Source organism: Colobus angolensis, unplaced genomic scaffold (assembly GCF_000951035.1).
Source record: "Colobus angolensis palliatus isolate OR3802 unplaced genomic scaffold, Cang.pa_1.0 Scaffold97, whole genome shotgun sequence".
Lineage (NCBI taxonomy): Eukaryota > Metazoa > Chordata > Mammalia > Primates > Cercopithecidae > Colobus > Colobus angolensis.
Window position 1 is genome coordinate 6,482,879 of NW_012123709.1, and position 17,743 is coordinate 6,500,621.

Consider the following 17,743-nt stretch of genomic DNA (forward strand, 5'->3'; position numbering starts at 1 on the left):
CGCCCGGCTAGATTTTTGTATTTTTTAGTAGAGATGGGGTTTCACTGGGTTAGCCAGGATGGTCTCGATCTCCTGACCTCATGATCCACCCGTCTCGGCCTCCCAAAGTGCTGGGATTACAGGCTTGAGCCACCGCGCCCGGCCGAGATGAAAGAATTTCTAAATGACAGTGTACTAACAAAACGTTAAGAATGAGACACATTATTCTAGACTCACATTGTACTGTTACCAGCAGCATTTTTTCTAACCAATATAATAGTTAATCTTAATTCAGTAATATGTCCCAAATGTTTAAAATGGATACTTGAATGTTAGTAAATATTTAAAGGATCTAAACATGTTTTTTTAAAAAAAAATCACACACACACACACACACACACACACAAATAGGAACTTATAAGTCATTGTGTGCTAGCGTTAGAAATTTTAAAAATTAAGTAAAGTGACTCCAGTGGCATCTCTGGTATGGTGTAAATAGAAAATGCATTGTAAATATGAAATTACATGCTCAAATGTGATTAACTTGCAGGGAAGGGGAACAAACAGGGCCAGTCTCATATTTTGTTTGTGTAATCAATCAGCCTATGCCTCCTAATTCAGAGAAAATATAAAAGCCCAGCATAGGGAATTCATCGCCTTCCTACCCACTAATGTACAAAGTTGTCCATATTCATTTCCAGTCTTTTCATCTATTCCAGGCTGTCTTCTCCCCACTCAAAGCTATTGTCTACTTCTGTGCATCCCGGGTTCTTCTCCCATCCCCTTTCTCCTTGATTTTAACATTCACATCTTTACCCAACTCTTCCCTTCACTCTGTAAACACGCATAATCTTTCTCCTCTTAAAAACAAGACCAAGAAAAAAAACCAAACCAAAACAAAACACATTACTTCCTTTAACCTGTGTTCCCCTGTTGGGGTGTTATGAAAATTATTGAATAATCAGTACGGCAGCATGTGTACAAGAGCCTGAGTAAGGGCCTGAAGCACCTGTTGAGCTAGGAGTGTCCTTTTAGTTACTGGATCCTGGGGATGTCACTGAGTTCTGTGGAGCATCCAGGGCAGCTGGGATGGCAGGGGGCATTGGGAAAACTTGGGACAGTGGCTGTCTACCATGTTTTCTATTGCCATGAATACCCAAACTTTCAGTTTCATCCGCAGTTTGTCACTGAAATGTTTTTCCTTTGAAGTATCCACTGATCTTCTAGTTGCAGAAACGACAGTCAACTCTTAAATATGCCTGATGGTTGGACTTTCTGCTCCATTAGTCACTTTACTGTTGAATACATTCTATCCATTCGGAATGTTGTTCTCTCCAGTGACTCAAAGGTCTCATCTTCAGCTTTCTGGATTTCTGATTCTAAAAACACCCCCTGGATGACCCCTACCCATGTCATTTTTTACCAATCATCATGACATCCAAATTCATGGCTTTATCTGTCATTTCTCTTTTGAGATTCAGACTTTCAATCCTGGGATTCCTCCTCAGCCATATTAGAGCCAGCTTCCACTTTGCAGTGAAGGCAATTGGACCTCAGAACATGAGTATGACACAATAATTTTCTAACTTCAAAAAAGTTATTACTATGAAATACTGTGTAACAGATTTAGACATGTTGAAAAGTTAAATGACAGCAGAAGTTACACAAAATTTACCAAAACACAACTCTGACTGGTGTTTCATAGCTAAGGTACTAGAAATGCAACAGACTAGAGCCTCTTCGTGGTTATTGATATGATATTTTGGTTTTTTCCTTCGTTTTTTGTTAATTTAATGTTTCCCCTGTGGCCTAAAAGACTAATGAAGCTGGCCGGGCATGGTGGCTCAAGCCTGTAATCCCAGCACTTTGGGAGGCCGAGACGGGCGGATCACGAGGTCAGGAGATCGAGACCGGCTAACCCGGTGAAACCCCGTCTCTACTAAAAAAAAATACAAAAACTAGCCGGGCGAGGTGGCGGGCGCCTGTAGTCCCAGCTACTCGGGAGGCTGAGGCAGGAGAATGGCCTCAACCTGGGAGGCGGAGCTTGCAGTGAGCTGAGATCTGGCCACTGCACTCCAGCCTGGGTGACAGAGCTAGACTCCGTCTCAAAAAAAAAAAAAAAAAAGACTAATGAAGCTTCTTAAGTTCCTGCAGCAGTCCCAGACTGTGACTTATGCACAAGAAGCTGGGTCATTAAGCTGAAGGTCTCTGGGTGAGCATCATCTCCAACAAGCATAAAGGTGATCTTGACCCACATTGTCATTCAGGGAATAACTTTCCTGATTCCCAGTAATAAAACCATAACTGAGTTTCACAGATGAAAGGCAATCAGATCAAAAAATTTTTGGTTAATTTTGATTTTCTGTACCATGAGATCTTGACAAGGTCCTTTGAAAACAGAGATCTCTAAAAGTTTTTAACAAGAGAAAATTAAAAATAGATGTTTCTAATAGTAATTCAGATATTCATTTGATTTCTCAGAAAGTTACTGGCAAACACGATTTAGAAAATTTTCATTTGCCTTGGGAGTAAGAGAGAGAGATATATATTTCTCTTATATATTTAAATATAAATTTGACTCAATATATAAATATAAATATATATATTGAAATGCTAAATTATCATATATCTTACTTTTAATTTCTGATATAAGTTCAATATCTCCAAATTATTCAATTTGCCAAAAACAATTTAGCAAATAATTTGGTGAAATTATTATAAGAAACCAAGCAATTTAACTGCTATATAGAATGGGAACAGATTTCTTATTTGAGCATAATAATGGTTTTAAAGTTTTTTAAAAAATATTTTTAAAAACATTTAAATATATTTAAAGTAGTAAATAAAATATTCTGAGTCTGAATAATTTGTCCTAGTTAGCAAAAATTAAGGATTCCGAAGGAAGTTAGTTGAGTGTAAATATGATGGTAAATGTGAACAGAGAAGGTATTTTCTTAAACATAAAGTGAACCTCAAAATATATGTCAGATGATATTTAAAAGTGCATTAAAATTTACTTTAAGATTGAATTCACATTTATGCTGTGAAATAAATTTATGATTAATGAGCACCAATGATTTTATGACATACTTATATCAAAAAGAGCTAATCTGTAAATCACTCAGTATATATTCATAATTAAAATATTAATAGTAATATGAAGTGCTATATTTTAAACAGAACAGATAGTTTTTACATACATAGCCAGAGGTAAACCAACACTGCCACCAAATCTAAATGTATGCTCCTGTCTCTGAAATACAGCAAGAAAATTTGCTGTACTGCAGATGAAGAAAGCGTTCACAAATTTAATATAAAACATCAACAAATGAAAACTGAAAAGTTTAAATGAAAAGGAATGGATGTCAAAAGTATTAAAAAGTAGTGATTTTCTGAAAAATGATTATTTTAATATTGATAGTCATGATATCAACCTCCTATATAAAAATATCACTATTCAATCGTTTCTAATTACAACAGAGTATTTATTGTCAAAATTTTTCTGAGTACCTAGTAACATACAATATTTAAATTTATTCTTAGTGCTCAGTGTTTTCTTCTGTGATCACTCCCCCACACCATCACTTTAAATGCATTTATTTTTATCTTTAAATAAACTACAAAGCAGGGTAACCATGGCAGGTCAAGACATTAGTAAATAGTGTGCTTAAAGAACTGTAAAGTTCTAGTTCTAAAAGATTTATGATGACTCTGTTTTTCTCTGTCATAATGGATTTAGCTAATTTTCTTTTTTTATTATTATACTTTAATTTCTGGGGTATATGTGCAGAACGTGCAGTTTTGTTACATAGGTATACACGTACCATGGTGGTTTGCTGTACCCATCAACCTGTCATCTGCATTAGGTGTTTCTCCTAATGCTGTCTTTCCCCCCACCCTCCATCCCCCAACAGGCCCTGGTGTGTGATGTTCCCTTCCCTGTGTCCATGTGTTCTCATTGTTCAACTCCCACTTATGTGTGAGAACATGTGGTGCTTGGCTTTCTGTTCTTGTGTTAGTTTGCTGAGAATGATGGTTTCCAGCTTCATTCATGTCCCTGCAAAGGATATGAACTCATCCTTTTTATGGCTGCATTGTATTCCATGGCATATATGTGCCATATTTTCTTTATCCAGTCTATAATTGATGGGCATTTGGATTGGTTCCTTTTTTGCTACTGTGAATAGTGCCACAACAAAACATACGTGTGCATGTATCTTTATGGTAGCATGATTTATAATCCTTTGGGTATATCCCCAGTAATGGAATCGCTGGGTCAAGTGGTGTTTTTGGTTCTAGATCCTTGAAGAATTACCACACTGTCTTCCACAATGGTTGAACTAATTTACACTCCCACCAACAGTGTAAAAGCATTCCTATTTCTCCACATCCTCTCCAGCATCTGTTGTTTCCTGATTTTTTAATGATTGCCATTCTAACTGGCATAAGATGGTATCTCATTGTGGTTTTGATCTGCGTTTCTCTAATGACCAGTGATGATGAGCTTTTTTTCATATGTTCATTGGCCACATAAATGTCTTCTTTTGAGAAGTGCCTTTTCATATCCTTTGCCCACTTTTTGATGGAGTTGTTTTCTTGTAAATTTGTTTAAGTTCTTTGTAGATTCTGGATATTAGCCCTTTGTCAGATGGATAGATTGCAAAAATTTTCTCCCATTCTGTAGGTTGCCTGTTCACTCTGATGATAGTTTCCTTTGCTGTGCAGAAGCTCGTTAGTTTAATTAGATCCTATTTGTCAATTTTGGCTTTTGTTGCCATTGCTGTTGGTGGTTTAGTCATGAAATCTTTGCCCATGCCTATGTCCTGAATGGTATTGCCTAGGTTTTCTTCTAAGGTTTTTATGGTTTTTGGTCTTAGGTTTAAGTCTCTAATCCATGTTGAGTTAATTTTTGTATAAAGAGTAAGGAAGGGGTCCAGTTTCAGTTTTCTGCGTATGGCTAGCCAGTTTTCCTAACCCCATTTATAAAATAGGAAATCCTTTCCCCATTGCTTGTTTTTGTCAGTTTTGTCAAAGATCAGATGGTTGTAGATGTGTGGTGTTACATCTGAGGCCTCTGTTCTGTTCCATTGGTCTATATCTCTCTGTTTTGGTAACAGTACCATGCTGTTTGGGTTACTGTAGCCTTGTAGTATAGTTTGAAGTCAGGTAGTGTGATGCCTCCAGCTTTGTTCTTTTTGATTAGGATTGTCTTGGCTATGCAGGCTCTTTTTTGGTTCCATATGAAATTTAAAGCAGTTTTTTCCAATTCTGTGAAGAAAGTCAATGTAGTTTGATGGGGATAGCATTGAATCTATGAATTACTTTGGGCAGTATGGCCATTTTCACGATATTGATGCTTCCTATCCATGAGCATGGAATCTATTTCCATTTATTTGTGTCCTTTCTTATTTCCTTGAGTGGTAGTTTGTAGTTCTCCTTAAAGAGGTCTTTCACATCCCTTATAAGTTGTATTCCTAGGTATTTTATTCTCTTTGTAGCAATTGCGAATGGGAGTTCACTCATGATTTGGCTTTCTGTTTGTTTGTTATTGGTGTATAAAAATGCTTGTGAATTTTGCACATTGATTTTGAATCCTGAGACTTTGCTGAAGTTACTTATCAGCTTAAGGAGATTTGGGGCTGAGATGATGTGGTTTTCTAAGTATATACTCATGTCATCTGCAAACAGGGACAATTTGACTTCCTCTTTTCCTAATTGAATACCCTTTATTTCTTTCTCTTGCCTGATTGCCCTAGCCAGAACTTCCAACACTATGTTGAATAGGAGTGATGAGAGAGGGCATCCTTATCTTGCACCGGTTTTCAAAGGGAATGCTTCCAGTTTTTGCCCATTCAGTATGATATTGGCTGTGGGTTTGTCAAAAATAGCTCTTATTATTTTGAGGTATGTTCCATCAATACCTAGTTTATTGAGAGATTTTAGCATGAGGGGGTGTTGAATTTTGTTGAAGGCCTTTTCTGCAGCTATTGAGATAATCGTATGGTTTTTGTCATTGGTTCTGTTTATGTGATGGATTACATATATTGATTTGCATATGTTGAACCAGCCTCGCATCCCAGGGATGAAGCTAACTTGATCGTAGTAGATAAGCTTTTTGATGTGCTGCTGGATTCGGTTTGCCAGTATTTTATTGAGGATTTTTGCATTGATGTTCATCAGGGATATTAGCCCTGAAATTTTCTTTTTTTGTTGGGTATCTGCCAGGTTTTGGTATCAGGATGATGCTGGCCTCATAAAATGTTAGGGAGGATTCCCTCTTTTTCCATTGTTTGGAATAGTTTCAGAAAAAATGGTACCAGCTTCTCTTTGTACCTCTGGTAGAATTCGACTGTGAATCCGTCTGGTCCTGGACTGTTTTTGGCTGGTAGGCTATTAATTATTGCCTCAATTTCAGAACTTGTTATTGGTGTATTAAAGGATTCAGCTTCTTCCTGGTTTAGACTTGGGAGGGTCTATGTGTCCAGGAATTTATCAATTTCTCCTAGATTTTCTAGTTTATTTGTGTAGAGGTGTTTATAGTAGTCTCTGTTGGTAGTTTGTATTTCTGTGGGGTCAGTAGTGACATCACCTTTTGCAATTTTATATTGCATCTATTTGATTCTTCTCTCATCTTTTCTTTATTAGTCTGGCTAGTGATCTATTTTGTTCATCTTTTCAAAAACCCAGCTCCTGGATTCATAAATTTTTTTAAAGGGCTTTTTGTGTCTCTATCTCCTTCGGTTCTGCTCTGATCTTAGTTATTTCTTGCCTTCTGCTAGCTTTTGAATTTGTTTGCTCTTGCTTCTCTAGTTCTTTTAATTGTGATGTTAGGGTGTCAATTTTAGATCTTTCCTGCTTTCTCTTCTGGGCATTTAGTGCTATAAACTTCCCTCTACACACTGCTTTAAATCTGTCCCAGAGATTCTGGTATGTTGTGTCTTTGTTCTCATTGGTTTCAAAGAACATCTTTATTTATGCCTTAATTTCATTATTTACACAGTAGTCATTCAGAAAAGGAACAACTGGTACCAGCCACTGCAAAAACATACCAAATTGTAAAGACCATCAACACAGAAGAAACTGCATCAACTAACGGGCAAAATAACCAGGTAGCATCATAATGACAGGATCAAATTCACACATAACAATATTAACCTTAAATGTAAATGGGCTAAATGCCCCAATTAAAAGACACAGACTGGCAAACTGGATAAAGAGTCAAGACCCATTGGTGTGCTGTACTCAGGAGACCCATTTCACATGCAGAGACACACATAGGCTCAAAATAAAGGAATGGAGGAATATTTACCAAGCAAATGGAAAGCAAAAAAAAAAAAAGCAGGGGTTGCAATCCTAGTCTCTGATAAAACAGGCTTTAAACCAACAAAGATCAAAAGAGACAAAGAAGGGTATTACATTGAAGTTGTATTGATAAAGGTATCAGTGCAACAAGAAGAGCTAACTATGCTAAATATATATGCACCAATACAGGAGCACCCAGATTCATAAAGCAAGTTCTTAGAGACCTACAAGGAGACTTAGACTCCCACACAATAATAGCGAGAGACTTTAACACCCCACTGTCTATATTAGACAGGGCTATGAGACAGAAAATTAACATGGATATTCAGCACTTGAATTCAGCTCTGGACCAAGTGGACCTAATAGACATCTACAGAACTCTCCACTCCAAATCAATAGAATATACATTCTTCTCAGCACCTCATTGCACTTATTCTAAAATTGACCACATTATTGGAAGTAAAACACTCCTCAGCAAATGCAAAAGAACGGAAATCATAACAACAGTCTCTCAGACCACAGTGCAATCAAATTAGAACTTGGGATTAAGAAATTCACTCAAAGTCACTCAAATGTAGCACAACTACATGGAAGCTGAACAACCTGCTAATTTTCTTTACTTAACCTAATTTTAGTTTTCTAAGAAGGCAAGCTGGATTTTTTTTTTAATTTTAGGATTAATAATATATTAGTCATCATTCTCCAGAACCAACACTATATAATTAGCAATGGAAAAAGTTAGGTGTGCATTTTTACCTATGTATTTCAATATGATTTCAAATTTATAGAAAATTTGCAAAAATTGTACAGACTCTAGACACTAATATAACTTTTGCCAAGTGTGATGGTTAATATTGAGTGTCAACTTGATTGGATTGAGGGATACAAAGTATTAATCCTGGGTGTGTCTGTGAGGGTGTTGCCGAAAGAGGTTAACATTTGAGTCAATGGGCTGGGGAAGGCAGATCCACCCTTAATCTGGTGGGCACAATCTAATCAGCTTCCAGGGACTATAAAGCAGACAGAAAAACATGAAAATGAGAGATGGTCCTAGCCTCCCAGCCTACATCTTTCTCCCATTCTGGATACTTCCTGCCCTCGAACCTCAGACTCCAAGTTTTGGGATTCACTTGGACTGGCTCTCCTTGCTCCTCAGCTTGCAGACAGCCTATTACGGGGCCTTGTGATTGTGTAAGTTAATACTTAATAAACTCCTATATGTATATACATATATATAAAATAAACTCCCATATATATCATAACATATTATATATTATTATTATATATTAATATTATATAATGTATTATTTAACATTAATTAATATATATTATGATATATATGGGAGTATATTTTTTATATATTTATTTTTATATATATGTATATCTCCTATTAGTTATGTCCCTCTAAGAGAACCCCGACTAATACACCAGGATGAACTAATTATTTACATTTGCTCTATTTACTTTGTTCTATTTACTCATTCTTTCTCACTCTCCCACATACACTCTAGTGTATGTATTGTTTCCTAAGAACAAGGAAATTTTCATATTCAATCACACAATAATTATCAAAATCAATAAATTTAATATTAACATAAATCATTCTCATTATGTCCTCAATAGTTTTTCCCGGTATAGGATCCAATCTTGGACCCGGTCCATGATCCTGCATTTAGTTGCCATACTGTCATATTGCTTTAGTCTCTAATATGAGACCCTGCTCTTATTTGCTCTTATTTGTCATTCTTCCCCTTAAAATTTTCAAAGTTTTCAAAATTTTCAAAGAGGAAAGCCTACTTCTTTTTGGAATCGCCGTCATATTGAGTTTCCCATTGGAAATGATGATGATAATGATGCCCCTTATCAAAATATTACCCATTAGTGGTAGCACATATTGATCATTCTTGGCGGAAGCAATTATTATTATTATATGTACAATTTAGTGACTTTCTAACCTCTTCTCTTTTTTTCTACATATTTTGTTGATATTCTATTGCAAGGAAGAACTTCCCTTCTCTCTCATTTATTCATTTCCTTATATCAGTTTGCGTTCATAGATTCCTACTTTATTAAACACATTATGATCTTGTACTGCACTTACTCATTTCTGATACTCAAATTGTGCTGGGTGTGTACATTTGGAGCTTCTTCAGTTTGGTCCCTGGGTGCTTTCCACCTGTATCTAACATTCTTTGAGAAAGCATTTACTTTCTGGAAAAAAATATTCTAGGCAGATGTTGTAGTTTCCCCACCCAGGCCCTGGAACCATCCATTTATCCAAGGAGTCCTCATTATTTTTATTGGAGAATGATATTTGGAAACCAGGATCTGCAAGATAGTTATGATCATTGCAATCAGTATGACATTGCTGCTAGGTACTCTTAAAAAGTAGAACGAGGAAGTATTTGTGTGTGTGAATCTGTGTGTCTCTATCTATCTTCCCACCCACCTACCTACCTATCTATACTGGAAGAACATTAATGCTTATAGTTCCAATTCCAGTCCAATAAAACAAAGTTAAAATTTGTCTTTCCCTTTTCCATACTAGTACGCATTCTCTAACAGTTAGGAGTAGCCCCTCCTATCATCCTCAATATATTCATTCATTTGATTGGAACTAAAGTGCCAGAAAATAGTTTCAGGCTTGCTATCCCACACCACTCCAAAAAAAAATTCTATTAACTGTTCATTACTTGTTTATATGTCATTATTTGTATATTACACTCACCCCCTCATACACCATATGAGTAGTGACATACGGTGAAATGCACAAATCTTAAATGCACCATTCAATGAGTTTTTGAAAATGCACACTCCCATTCTATAAAGATAAGAAACATTAAGGTAATCTGAGAAAGTTATCTTTCCACTCTACACAAAGCACCGATGTTCTGATGTGCACCATTCGATTTCAATATTAAGTACTTCATGTAAATGGAATCATATGTTGGCTTATTTCACTCAGCATAATGCTTTTGCTATTCAGCCATGTTGTTGCACGTATCACTAGTTTGTTTCTTTCTATTATATTCAGAATTCATTGTGTAAATATACCAGTTTGGTTATCTTTTCTGCTGTTGACGGATATTTCCATTTTACCATGTTGGGTTATTTTGAATAATGTTGCTGTGAGTATATATAAACAAGTCTTTATATGGATATATTCTAATTTATCTGGGGTCAATGTCTAGCGATATATTGCCAAGTTAATGAGTAAGGGTTGTGTATAACTACAAGAAAGTGTCACAGACACAGTCCAAAGTGATTATATCATTCTAAACTTCAATCAATACAGGACTTATTCTATATGCTCAGTAAGAATCAGTTTAAGTCTTTAATTTCAGCTGATTTAATTTGTGTGGTATGACATCGCAGTCTTGATTTACATTTCTGTGATAACTAATAACTGAGCTATGGTCTTGATTTACATTTTCATGGTGACTAATAACTGAGCAATCTGTATATGCTGATTGCCATTTCATATATCTTCCTTTATGATCTGTCTATCCATGTCCTTTGTTCTTTTATTTGTTTGTCTTTTAATAATTAAACTGTAGGAGTTCTTTATATATTCTAGACCAGCCTTTGCCCAATACAGATTTTATGCATATTTATTCTAATTTGTGCCTGTGCACATATTATAAGTGTCTTTTCATGAGAATATTTTTCATTTGGATGCAGTTTACATAGTATTTTTAATGCTTTGGTTACTCTTCACTGTGCTGTAAGTCAAGAAGATATATTTTTGCATTCTTTTGAAAGCTTTACAGGTTTTATACTTTTTAAAATAATTTCTCTCAATACATAATAGTTGTATATATTTATTGGATACACCTGATATGTTGATATAAACACACAATATATAATGATCATATCAGGGTAATTGGGATATCTACCATCACAAGCATGTATCATTTATTTGGTTAGAAACATTCCAATTCCACTATTTTAATTATTTTGAAATATAGAATTATTGTTACTTATAGTCACCCTATTATGCTACCAAACACTAGATCTTACTTTGTCTATCTAACTACATGTTTCTACCCATTCAACGACTGCTCTTTATTTCCCTCTCCCCACTCCCCTATTCCTGCTTCTGGTAACCATCTTTCCACTCTTAGATTTTTGTATTTATGTTTAAGTCTATGATCCATCATGAATTGATTTGTGTGTATGGTGTGACATGCACACACATACACACACAAAGATGCATTCAATTGAACAGTGTTTTTAAATCATTTATCAACAGTGCTTTCCTTTACCAATTGAATTGCTTTGGCAACTTTGCTAAAAGCTCATTGAACTTACTGTTTTGCTTTAGTGATCTATTGGTCTATTCTCATGTCAGTTCCTATGGAATACTCTGGCTTTAATTTAAACTTTAATGTCAAATAGTGTAAATGCTCCAATTATAGGCATCATTTTCAAGATTGTTTTGCTTATTCTGTCTTCTATATGTCCATATAGATATTTTAAATATATTAAAATATATATAGATATAGATATAGATATTTTAAATATATTAAAATATCTACATGTCCACATAGATATTTTAATATAAAACAGCCTCTTGAGACTTTGGTATTTCACTGAAAACACAGATTAATTTAGGGGAGAATTTACCTCTTAACTATGCATATGTTCCCCAACTTATAATATCTCAACTTATGATTTTATGATGATATAAAAGCAATACACATTCAATAGAAACTGTATTTCGCATTTCCATTTTGTACTCTTGATAGATGATAGATAGATATTTAGATAGATAGAAACAGATAAGTGCTTGAACATATTTAATATGACTACTTTAAAGTCTTTATCTGCTAAATGCAACAAGTAGACATCTCAAGTTTATGATTTATTTAATATTAACTGCCTTTTAATTTTACTTTTGGTGTTGTTTCTCATATTTCCTTGCAGGTATATTTTTTACTATTTTCAACTGAAGTTTGTGGACATGTATTAAATTCTGGATTCTGTTATCTTCCTCTGAAGAATGTTATTTTTAGTTAACTTGTCTGGACTAATTTCACAATCTGTCTCGCTTGTGGTGGCCAGCAGCTAGACTTACTACTTGGTTCTTTTAGCCTGTAGGCTGCCAGTTGTTATGTTGCTTCGGAATGTTTGGAGCCTCCCTCATGTAAGTACTGTTGAGGAGTGAGCCAAAGATTTCAGAAGAGTTTATATATGCAGAGGTTTCTTCCCTTTGTTGTTCCCTCCTTGATTAAATTCCTCTTTCACTTTCAAGACTGTCTTGTAGACTCAAACCTCGTCATCTGACTCCTTAAACCAGTAAATCTGTGGCTTTTGGCTTCAGTTCTGGCCAACTGGTGTCGCGTGAGTCAGGAGTGCCCTCTGACAAAAGGCCACATGAGCATGAATCTCACCCAGTAAAGTTCTTTTCTTCAGGGATGAAATCCCTTCCACTTTCTGCTTTCTTTTGGTCATTTTCCTGTGCCTTCAAATAGCTGTTTTTATATTTTCCCCAGAGTTTATAATTTTTAGCTCCAACTCTGCTGCTATTGCTGGAATTGGAATGAAGTGGTTCACTTTTTATTTCAACCATCATAAGGCATCATGATTCAAATATCTTCAATCTATAAAAATGGACAGCTCATTTTCTTACTCTGCCAAGAATAGGGCAATGCCATACACTACACATAAACATGTGCTTAGACACCACACACAAACGTATAATTTCATTTAATCCTAGAGATAACATTGGAGATAAGCATATTTATCCAATTTTACGTTGCAGAAAGTAAGACTGAGACATATTGCTGCTTTGGCAAGTTCAAAAAGTTAGGTACAGAATAAAAATCAATTATAGTCATGTCATACTCTTTTGATATTCTCTATTTTCTCTCCCACTCTGTCTCTCTTTCCCTCTCTCTTTCTACCTCCACCATCCTCTCTCTCTCTGGAAAACAAATATATATTTAATCTGTAAATGTTAGCATCATTGTTGAATATCAATTAAACAGTATAATTGCATGGTTGCGATCATAGGCTTCAGAGTAAGACAAACAGTTTTCATTTCTGGATAACCATTTTCTTTATATGAATAATCAAATCTACAAAACAGGCTGATAGAAGTAACACATAAAATTGCAGTGAGAATGAAATGTAATATTTCATGCAGAATATCTGATGTACACAGAAAGTGTTCAGCAGAGATTAGATTTTATAATAACTATTTAATAAATTTCATTCAAATATACTAAGGATTTAATATTCTTGGAAAAGAAATTGTCCCATGATATACTTATGCCAGACATGCTCTATCACAGCTAGATAAAAAAAACTCAATAATATGAGGTAGGAAGGGGATAAAAAAACATTTATTGGAGGTATGCTATGAACCAAATACTGAGATAGGCATTTTTGAATATGTGATTCTATTTTACTTTCACACATTCTGTAAAGTAAATAACTCCTATTTTTTTTTTCACAGATGAAGAGACTAAAGCTGAAAAACTTAAAGTAACTTATCCAAAATCATAAACCATTAAGTATCTCAGCCAGTATTGAAATTTTAATCTGCCTATCACATTTCACTTTGCCATGTAGCAAAATTGGATTATTATGAATGTGCAACGAATACTGAGCCATTTAAAACTCTTCTTATTAAAGCACTCTCTGGGGTTTAAATGCTTTCTAGACTTTCTTTCCTTGATCTCTCTCCTTCTACCGTCTTTAATTTAGTGCCCTAATTTTCTTCCTTTAAAATTTCATGCCATCATAATCCAATTATAACCTCATCTTTCTGTCCTTTTCTTGATCCATTTATGTCGTTTTTGTTGAATGGATACCAAAATTTAGTTTTATGATGCTCAAAAACCTTTCAAATAATACATAATCACATATTATACTGTCTTATGCATTGAGAGGAATGAAATAGACTTATACAGTCTTATTCTTTCCCTGAAGACCTTAACTGCATTTGTTTTATTAAATCATGTGTGACCACTTACTGTTTTACCTAGCTAATGCATTCTGTACTGGCCCATGATTTCAAGCAGTCCTGAAGAATGACCTCGATTAGAAAACTTTGCAAAATGCACACCACCAACCATACTGATATTTCAAAGTGGTTCAGCCATTAGGAAAATGGTCTTAGTGTTGGGGTGATCAGACCCAACACCAGGCTGTGGGGGCTACGAAGTCCAGTGGAGTCAAAGGAATGAGACAAGACAACTTAAGAGTGCATAAAGTGGGTCCAGGGGGCCAATGCTAGTATGGAGGCTGTGAAGGCCCTGAGCTGTGGGAGCCCACACTACTTATTGCTGATCAAACAAAGAACCAGGCAGTGAGGATGTGGAGGTCAAAAGGAAGTAGTGCATCAAGCATTTGATCTATAGCTGTGTCAGTTTAGCCTTTTTTTTTGAAGCATATGCAACATGTTTGGCTAATTGAGATAATGGGGAACATGTCCTTCTAACTCAAGATACAATCATGCAATCTATTTACGATCTTGGGGAGCAAGAAGCAAGGAGTCAGCAAGTCTGGACACATTCCAGAGGCCACAAGGGGTTTTATGCCCTGAGCCCTGGATTCCATCCAAGCCACGAGGGGTTTTATACCCTGGGCTTAGACAGTAGTGCAGTGCGGCAGCCTTTCACCCTTAAGCACAGAAATTGGTGTTCCATAGGCCATGAGGGGTTTTAGACCCTGGACCCAGGACATGTTCCAAGACTCTTTTTATATTATGTCAGACTAGCAAGTCCTGCCTCAGCTTTTCTACCAACACTTAGAAATAGAGTATTAACAAAAAATTAGCCGGGCGAGGTGGCGGGCGCCTGTGGTCCCAGCTACTCGGGAGGCTGAGGCGAGAGAATGGCATAAACCCGGGAGGCGGAGCTTGCAGTGAGCTGAGATCCGGCCACTGCACTCCAGCCTGGGCGACAGAGCCAGACTCCCTCTCAAAAAAAAAAAAAAAAAGAAAGAAATAGAGTATTAAATGTCAGGTATTACATGTAAGATTATAAACATTAGTTGTAGACATATTGGAAGACCTAATTAGGCAAAAATGAAATAGCAATCAAATAAGGGGTGGAAATACTGGTATATATATAGTATAATAGGCAAAGAGTGATTGTGACATTGGATCTTACTCAAAAGCACTCACTCTTTTATAGCAAAAATTGGTTTTGTGCAATTTATGATAGTTTTGGCCATAATTTTTAAGAGATTAATAAAAGACTAACAATAAAAATGAAATATCCATTTCAAATTAAAGAAAGTAAAAGAGATATGAAGAAGGTAAATCCTGGATCAGGAGTGAGAAGAAACTAGTTCTTTAGTTCTTTTCTCAGCTCTGCCTCAAACATCTAAGGTGAAGTTAGGACATTACTAAATAATCATTTGATTAAGTTGAAGTGGGAGCATTAATTTAATTTCACATACTCTTTGGTAATTTTACTCTAATTTATGATTGGTCATGAGGCATCTGGTGATCCATGGCTCATATCTGTGGAGCATCAAAAAAACAAAAACATACACAGTTTGTTAAAAATATTTTTGCACTCAGGCACAGACTGTGGTGAATGAATGTCTAAATCTATGGGATCTCCATATTATAGATCTTTTCCATGTGTTGGCAGTTTGGGGGATAGTGGCATAGCACGTAAAGCTTTCAACAGCATACACTGACAAAACTGAGCAATAGAATGCATTATCTTAACTCCCACTTTTTCATAGTTCAGCAGTTTAAAACATGTTAAATGCTATTTCCTTTACTATTAATACACAGTTTGTTGGTTCAAGCTTTTCCTTCTTAGTTTTATTCCATCATCCCATAGAAATACTGACTCAGTCTCTACACTGGTTTTGTAGATGTCAGAACCCAAACATTTAAGACACTTTATTTGGGTATAAATAAGTGATTATGAGATGCTTATAATCACTAATGAAACTAAGCAAAATTCATAGACATAGGAGAATAATATTAATTTAATACATGTCTAACATGAAGTTTCCAAAACTGTACAAAGAGGAAGAGAAAGCTACCTAGACTTAGAGTCCAACTCAGGTGATAGTGATAGAGTGCAGGAATATACTAGTTTTGAGGTACCTGTGATTACCATATTCATCCTTCTTCAACAGCAAACTTCTCCTTTTTTCCTGCGATATGGCTTGACTCTGTGTCCTGATCCATAATCCCCATGTGCCATGGGAGGAACCTTATGCACTAACATGAGAACAGCACAGGGGCAGTTTTTCCTGTGCTGTTTTCGTGATAATGAGTGAGTCTCACAACATCTGATGGTTTTTATAAAGGGAAGTTCCTCTGTACAAGTTCTCTTGCCTGTAACCATATAAGATATGCCTTTGCTCCTTCTTCGCCTTCTGCCTTGACTGTGAGACCTCCCCTACCATGTGGAACTGTGGGTCCTTTGAACTTATTTTTCTTTATAAATTACACAGTTCCAGTCTCAGGTGTTTCTCCACAGCAGTGTGAAAATGGACTAATACAGTAAACTGGTACCAGTAGAGTGGGTTACTACTATTAAGATACCCGAAAATGAGGAAGCAGCTTTGGAACTGGCTAACAGGCAGAGGTTGGAACTGTTTGGAGGGCTCAGAAGAAGACAGGAAGATGTGGGAAAGTTTGGAACTTCCCAGAGACTTACTGAATGGTTTTGACCAATATGCTGAGAGTGATATGGACAATAAAGTTTAGGCTGAGGTAGTGTCAGATGAAGATGAGGAACTTGGAAACTGGAGCAAAGGTGGTTCTTGCTATGCTCTAGCAAAGGGACTGGTGGCACTTTGCCCCTACCCTAGAGATCTGTGGAACTTTGAACTTGAGAGAGATGAGTTAGGATATCTGGCAGAAGAAATTTCTAAGCAGCAAAGCATAGAAGAACTGACTTGGGTGCTCTTAATAGCTTTCAGTTTTATGCAATCACAAAGAGATGGTTTGGAATTAGAATTTACATTTAAAAGGAAAGCAGAACATAAAAGTTCAGAAAATTTGCAGCTTAACAATGTGATAGAAAAGAAAAATCCATTTTCGGAGCAGAATTCAAGTCTGCTGAAGAAATCTGCGTAAGTAATGAGGAGCCAAATGTTAATTGCCAAGACAGTGGGGAAAATGTCCCTAGGGCATGTCAGAGACCTTCATGGCACTCCCTCCCATCACAGGCCCAGAGGCCTGGGGGGAGAAATGGTTTCATGGGCTGGGCCCTGGGCTTCCCTGCTGTGTGCAACCTAGGGACTTGGTGTCCTGCATTCCAGTCACTCCAGCTGTGGCTAAAAGGGGCCAAGGTACAACTCAGGCTGTGGCTTCAGAGAATCCAAGCCCCAAGCCTTGTCAGCTTCCACATGTTATTGGGCCTGCAGTTGCATGTAAGTCAAAAATTGAGGTTTGGGAACCTCTGTCTAGATTTCAGAGGTTGTATGGTAATACCCGGAAGTTCAGGCAGAAGTTTGCTGAAGGGGTGCAGCCTTCACG